Here is a 7,421-nt window from a genome sequence, read left to right as displayed (position 1 = left end):
AGATGTCCAATATGCTGTTGGATAGGGTCATAGAGATATCTGTTATGTGACTAAGATTGGAAGAAAGCCATTGGCGGTGTCAAGAGATGTCCAATATGCTGTTGAATATGTGAGCTAGGAGCCCATAAAAATAGGTCGAGATTTGTAATTAAACATCTTATTTGGATGTCTATTAAAAAAATTGTACCTTGAACCTTCACACCCTAGCTTTGATAGTCCTCAGTTCTGCTTTGGTACATTCATCTGTCCACTATGCACACCTCTTATTAGGTAAGGTTTATAAAAAAAATTGAAATACACAAATTTTAACTACAATTTTGAAAATGGATACTTTCAGCCCACAGCCATATCAGGACAAGGGAAGGTTCCCTTATACGCCTACCTAAGTGACAAAGCACTACCCCTACTTTAGTTGGTAGTTTAACTACTATCCATATTATTTCACCATAGACTAGGGTTTCCCTCCCCCGCCCAGCTCTGAAACTAAATTGAATCACTTAATGCTTTCATTAGTATAAAGTTTTGAGAGGTTGAACCATGTATTTCTTTTTATTGCTGAGTAGTAGTCCATTGTATGAATGTACCACAATTTGTTTAGCTATTCTGTTAATGAACATTTTGTTTCCAGTTTCGGGAAAATATGAATAAAGCTGCTATGAACATTTGCATATAAGCATTGTGGCTTCTGAGTATGTAATAGTATCTTGTATTAATCTACATTTCTCTAATGAACATGCTCTGTGTCAATTAGCCATTACTATATTTGAATGAAAATAAGTTTTGTATATTTTAAAATTAGGTTGGCTTTTTATTAATGAGATACAGGACTTTTATATATTTTGGATACAATTTTTTGGTCTAGTATTTTGCAGATATCTTCTAGTCTGTCTTCTTCATTTTTCTAAGTGTTTTGATGAGTAGAAGTTCTTAATTTCAACAGTCTTAATTGATCAACTTTTTTAATGGATCTTTTCTGTGGATAAATCTGCCTTCCTCCACATTGTGATGGTATTGTTTTCTTGTAAAAGTTTATAATTTTGGGCTTTTACATCTATGATCCATCTCAAATTTTTCTAAGTGATACAAAGTAGGGATTGAGGTTCATTTTTATCCATATGATCAGTTAATCCAACACCATTTGTGCTTTTTCCATTTAATTACTTTGGTGCCTTTTAATAAATTAGGTTGACTATATAAGTGTAGGTCTGCTTATTGCTTTGACTATTTCGTGTACTTTGTATTTCTGTGTAAATATTAAAGTAAGCCTGTTGATTTCTATTTTTTAAAAGCCTGATGGGCATTATGATTAATTAGCATTGAGTTGAATCCATCTGTCATCTTTAATTTTTCTCAGCAATATTTTGTGTAATGTGTGATTTTGATTATGTCATAACTATTTTAGGTTTCTTGATGCTAAAAACCTATCAATGGGATTGTTTTTTTTTTTCCAATTGCTAACTTACACAATTAAAAAAAATTTTTTTTCTTGTATCATGAGACCTTGCTTAAGCTCACTGGTTTTACAATTTTTTTATTTTCTTCTCTATTGCCCTGTTAGGACCTCTAATACATGTTGAGTATAGGTGGTAAGAGCAGGCCTACTAAGATGAGGTTGGGAAGACAACCTAGGGAGCAAAATTCAAGGAGGTAGTGTCAGGGTGATGTAAGTGGGCATCTGGGAGTGAGTGCATCCTTGCATTTTGCTCCCTAGGGGCTTTCCTTGCCTCAGCCTTATCCTGGTCTTCTGTTAAGGCATGCTCATCCCAATTTTAGGAAGAAAAGAGCAGTCCATCAAGAATGCTATTGGTAGCTAGTGGGAACCTGCTGTATAGCACAGGGAGCTCAGCTCTGTGGGGCGCTCTGTGACAACCTAGATGGGTGGGATGGGGGGAGGTGGGAGGGAGGCCCAAGAGTGAGGGGATATAGGTATATATATAGCTGATTCACTTCATTGTACAGCAGAAACTAACACAACATTGTAAAGCAATTTTACTCCAACTAAATTTTTAAAAATGTATTTGTATTAAATAAATATTTATTAAATAAGAAAAATGCTATTGGTTTTATGTAGATGCCTAGATGGATACCTTTTACATAGTCTACTTCTGTTTAGTTTGCTCGGTTTTTCGCATAAATGGGTACTGAATTTTGGCAGACTCCTTCCCCCTGTTCCCCCTGCCCACTTTTTGCATCCACTGAAATGACGATATGGTTTGTCTCCTTTATTCTGATAACATACTATTCCTGTCCTTGGGGAGGAGGATTTAGTTAATGGAAACTTAAGACTGAAACACATTCCCCAAATTCCTGTTTAAAGTAACTTGCCCAAGGTTGCACAAGTAGAAATGTCTAGATTCAAAACTCTGACTCATTTTCTTAATGACTATGCAGCCTCTCAGCTAAACCTTCTTTTCCAAATAAGTCTCCCTTTTATAGCTACCTAAAACTTGGGGATTCAGTTATTTCACCTACTTTATTTACAATTCAAGAATTAGTTCCCCATTCTTGGTAGTACATTTGCTTCTTTTGACTTCAGTTTTAGCATTTTAGTAGTAAGGTTGAGGTGAACCCTGGAAGTTCGCTGCCTTCATTAACCCTGTGATGTCCTTCACCCTGATGCTCCACACAGGCTCATGGTATCTCCCAGTCAACTTTTTCCCCAACCAGCCCTCAATATTTTGCAAGGATTAAAAGCCTGCAAAATAAGGAAAAATAATGAAATCTAATGCTGGTGAAGCTTTTATGGAAATACATACCAATTCAATGACGGTAACTTGGAAAATAGTTCCTCGGAAGGATGATCTGGCAGTGCATTTTTAACTTGAGGGAATATGTAGGTAGATAGCCATATACAGAGTCACTTGTAGAAACAACCTAGATGTAAAAAATTAGGGTCGCAGTTAATCTGGTCATAATGTCTATGCAAGTACATTAAAATTTTAAAGGAAATGTGCTCACTATACTAACTAGGTAAAACTACATGAATAGTTAAAAATACTGGGTGTGAATTCAATGCAGGACATAGTGCTAGATGCTGAGAATATAGAAATGAGTAAGACATAATCACTGTCCCTCCTAGGATCTCATTCTAGTAGAGGAAGTAGATTATAAAAGGTGATCTGCTGTAGAGAACAAACGTATGGACACCAAGCGGGGAAAGTGGGATGGGGGTGGTGGTGGGATGAACTGGGAGATTGGGATTGACACGTATACACTGATATATATAAAATAGATAACTAATAAGAACCTGCTGTATTTAAAAACAAAAAACAGTGATCTGATAGTGACGTTCTGCAAGAGCCTCTTACCCAGGGAGGTTAGGAAAGATGTAATGGAAGAAGGTCATCTTTGAGCTAAGAGCTGTGGGAATATACTAAGTAACAAGGATGTAGCCTTCTAAGCAGATCTTTTTTGAAAGAGTTCCAGGTGAATTGCTATAGAAATAGCAAGAATCTCCATTTAGGTGGAGGGAGGAGGGAAAGTGATTAAGATGGTGGAAAGATTGCCAGTGGGTACTTTGGTGCTAAAGTTGAATTTCATTTCCCCCTTGGCTTGCCCCCCACCCCCACCCCAGTACTGGCTACTGGCGGCTCATAGCTGACTCTAGAAATTGTTCTCAGCTAAAGAGTTCTGTATAATAAGGAAAAATTTTTGAAGAAACTTAATTTGGGGGCAAAAAATCCTGGAGGGAGCTTCAAAATGGATTGCAGAAAGTTAGGCTGGGGAGTTCCTTGGTGGCCTAGTGGTTAGGATTCCAGGCTTTCACTGCCACGACCCAGGTTCGATCCTGGTCAAGGAACTGAGATCCTGCAAGCCGAGAAATGCGGCCAAGCGGGGGGGAAAAAAAACGGTATCAGGAGACCAGTTAGACTCCTTCAAGAGGAGAGGTAAGAAATGTTACAACTAATGCAGTGAAGTCACTGCAACAGAAAATGATAAACATGAGACACTAAAGAGGTAAGTAGAAGACCTAGTGTTCTCTGGCGTGGCTCTACTGACAGTTTGGGAAAAGGAAGAGGACTGGGGTAGGAGATAACAGGTCTGCTTTTGGACATGTTGAGTTTAATGAGCCAAAAGGTGGATAAAGGAACCCAAATTTTCTCTGCTGAGATTGTAAGATTATGGGCACTTTCATAAAGAATAAACTTTTATGCAAACTTCCAAGTTATTTACTTATAATTTGAAAGAATTGCCTAACATAGGCCTGTGGGCCTGTAGGGAACTGGTTAAATAATCGTACATTGAAATGTGTTGAAGCTATCAAAACTTATAGGTCTATGTTGGCATGATAACACTTTTGTAACATGTTAAGTGAGAAAAGTAAGTTACAGAACTAACTAGTAAATAAGAGTATCTAACAGAAAAGTTCCTGCTGTTGCTCACTGCTCCCCTTGAGCCACCTACCATACTCTATACCATGCAGGGACAGTAGTGTGAATTTAGAAGACAGCTCCCTCTGGGCAGGCACAGCCCTGTGAAGACATGCTGGGCTGAGTATATTGTGTTTCAGCCCAGATGCAAATATAGGATGGAGGCCACGGTTGCAGTAAGGCCAGGTGGGTTCAGAGACAGGCCAGTGGAATTCACACGTTAAAAAAGACAAGGCTGGATTGATGCAGGAATCACTAGGCCTTTTTTCTGTCGGTATCTGGGCTAAAGGGTCATCTAGAACAGTGTTTGTTAAAATTTTTGACATGAAGGACCAGTTTTTGTTTCCAATCTGTCATGGACGGATGACTGTGTAAACTGCTATAAGTCAATTACTATGAAAATGAATTTTTAAAAAGATATAGCCTGATTTTTAAAAGTTCAACCAACAAAATTACTCTGCCAAGTATTATAAAAGCTCTTAAACGCTTGCCCTCAGTTTCTGTACTTATCTGGTTGCAAGCTGGTAACAGTTTGGGACTGATAGGAGTCAGCAGACGTTTTGTAGCGCTGATAGAGAGCTCTGTACTTTAGAATGTAGAAACTGGGGAATAGGGGAGGGGAGACATGACACGAGTGTCATCTTCCCGTCTTTGTGGAAGCCGTGCCACCCTGATAAAGAAAACAGGGATCCAAATGCATTTGGGGGCAGATGCTAACCCACCACACAGCTCACTCATTCATGAGGTTGTTCAAAAAACACTGAAGTTCTGGTACCGCCTGTCCTGAGGAGATGAACTCTATGCTAAGGCAGAATAATTCTGAGTAATTTTTTGAAGATTTTATTTATTAGGCATTTATAAAACATGTTATTAAAATACATATAAACAAGTGTAACAACACACTTCCTAGAACATAAAGTTCTTACAGCTGAAAAGCATTCACATTTCAAATAATTATCATTGTAGAACCTAATTAAAGTGGTTGCTTCACAGTCTAACCTTTCTTGCACCTGACAATTATGACCAATAAGTCACTAGTCTAGTAGCTAACTGTTCTATGCCCTGGAAGGAAATTTGATCAGATTCTTTCTTATTAAATTATCAGATCTTAACATTGTACTCTCCTTTTAAAAACACTACATTGTGACTCAATGACACTATATTTGTGATGCACTGCTTGTGGTCAGTATAAAAAGCTATCGTGTGTTGTCAGAGTAGACAAAGGGAAGCCTCCTTTATTTCCATTCAAAAGAATGAGACGGTGGGACTGAAGACCTTTTTTTAAGTGTGTAAATTATCTTAATGGTATTTCTAAATTATTTTTAGCTACGTGGTGTAGCCTGAAGGTTCCACTATGTTTTATCTGCCTCAAAACAACTCCCCTTCTGGCTACCCTAGGACTATCCGGCAGTCGTCACTATTAGTGTGTAACTCTTAAGTCAGCATTTTCACATATGGCTCCCATTGAAATCAGTCCGCAAATACTTACTGAACAGAAGTGCAAGACATTGTAAGAAGGAATGAAAAAAGTATAAAACCCTCTGCTCAGAATCTTCCAATAGTTTCCCATTTCACTCAATTTTATTCCCTCATCTCTAACCTCATCTACTTTCCCCTTGCACACTCCACTCCAGGTATGCTGGCTCCTTGCTGCTCCTAGAACACATCAGGCATGATTCTGTCTCAGGACCTTTGCACTGTGCCCTAGAATGCTCTTCCTTTAGATACCTACATAGCTCACTCACTCCCCACCCAAAGTCTTTGTTTAAATATATCAGTAAGACCTACTGTGAACATCTTATTTTAAAATTGCAAACTGACCCCAAAGCAATCCTAATACCACTTAATTTTTTATTAAATAGTTTTTTTCCATTAGATGCTGAGTAATTTATCATGTTATTATTCATTGTCCAGCTGCTTCTACTAGGATGTAAACTTTGAGGGTAGGGGGTTTTGTCTGTTTTGTTTCTCTATTTCTCAAGTGTGGAGGCCACCTTCCAAGATGGCCCCCAGTTATTCTCACATTGATAGGGCTGATTTAAGTAGCCAGTATGATATTGCAGAAATTATAGAGTATGACTTCCAAAGAAAGGTCATAAAAGGCATCTTGGAAATAAATCCTCTAGACCCAGTCAAGCCGTTAGATAACTGCAGTCCTGGTCAACAACATCTTTTCTACAACCTCAGGAAACCCTGACCCAGAGCCAATTAAGCTGCTCCCAGATTTCAGACTTATTGAAAGTTTATTGTTTTAAGCTGCTAAATTCGGGGCTATTTAACATAGTAAGAGCTAATGTACCAAGCACCTAGAACTACTTACCTGGCACATAGTAGGCATTTAAGAAATAATAGACGAAGGAAGGAACAAAACTGCCAGAAATAACCCAACTTTCATCAATAATAGCCAGGATTATTGTCACTTAGCAGAAAGTGACGTAGGCTTTGAGGTAAGCAGATATACAGTAGGTAAATTTTAGGAAGAGAAGCTGAGTTTGAGATGTAACATGAAGTAGAAAGGAATGTTATTCTTCCTCAGAATTCCCTCCCATCTTTTATTGCCAATCATGTCTTACACCTAAGAGTTCATTAATTTTTGAGCATTAATAAAGTTGCCTAGGGTACCATCTCTGCCATTTTGCCTATGTAAATTATAAATTAAATATGGTATTATAAACACATAATATTATTTCTGTAAAAGTTGGAGATGGTAAACTTATGCTTCTGGCCAAGATGGAATAACAAGGAAAGGATTTACCCTCTCACCTGAAACAAGTAAAAAACAATATACTTCACAGGACATTGGATAGACTGAAGGCTTTTGCTTCAATAGTGAGCCCTTGACCAAGTGCTTCCTGCAAAGCAAGACCCAAAGGGATCTAATTGCTTCTAAGTATTGATAACTGGGTCCCAGAACAAAGCTCAAGAAATGCTATCATGCAATACATTACCAGGCATGCAAAGAAGCAGGAAAATACAACCATACTGAGAAGAAAAAATCAATCAAAATGGACCTAGAAGTAATTCAGATGATCAAATTTTGAAGACATAGCA

The sequence above is a fragment of the Mesoplodon mirus genome (assembly GCF_964341445.2).
Source record: "Mesoplodon mirus genome assembly, chromosome: 10".
Lineage (NCBI taxonomy): Eukaryota > Metazoa > Chordata > Mammalia > Artiodactyla > Ziphiidae > Mesoplodon > Mesoplodon mirus.
This window is presented reverse-complemented; position numbering follows the sequence as displayed.